The 300-nt window shown below is 66.7% G+C and overlaps 1 protein-coding gene across 1 annotated transcript in view; it reads left to right on the top strand.

Moving 5' to 3' along the window:
* The window catches only part of ABCF1 (ATP-binding cassette, sub-family F (GCN20), member 1), a 13,379-nt gene that overhangs the window by 9,716 nt on the left and 3,363 nt on the right, over positions 1–300 (top strand). The gene's annotated exons all lie outside the window — the stretch shown is intronic.

Genomic DNA, 300 nt, shown 5'->3' with positions numbered 1-300 from the left:
AAACGGGTGCCACAGAAGTGGGGGGTGCGGTGAGAGGCTGGAACAAGTGCCGAGAGCTGGGCAGGGTCAGGCAGTCCAGAAACGGAGCTGCAGGGAAGAGGGGGTGGGAGCCTTGCCCCGGGGCGCACCCTGACTGCTCCCCGGCCCCCAGAGGTGGTAGCTGACGAGACGCCAGCCGTGCAGGCTGTCCTTCGAGCGGACACCAAGCGCTTGAAGCTGCTGGAAGAGGAGCGGCGGCTTCAGGGACAGCTGGAGCAGGGCGACGACACGGCTGCTGAGAGGCTCGAGAAGGTAGAGGAG

The sequence above is a fragment of the Bison bison genome, unplaced genomic scaffold (assembly GCF_000754665.1).
Source record: "Bison bison bison isolate TAMUID 2011002044 unplaced genomic scaffold, Bison_UMD1.0 scf7180017864260, whole genome shotgun sequence".
Lineage (NCBI taxonomy): Eukaryota > Metazoa > Chordata > Mammalia > Artiodactyla > Bovidae > Bison > Bison bison.
This window is presented reverse-complemented; position numbering and strand designations above follow the sequence as displayed.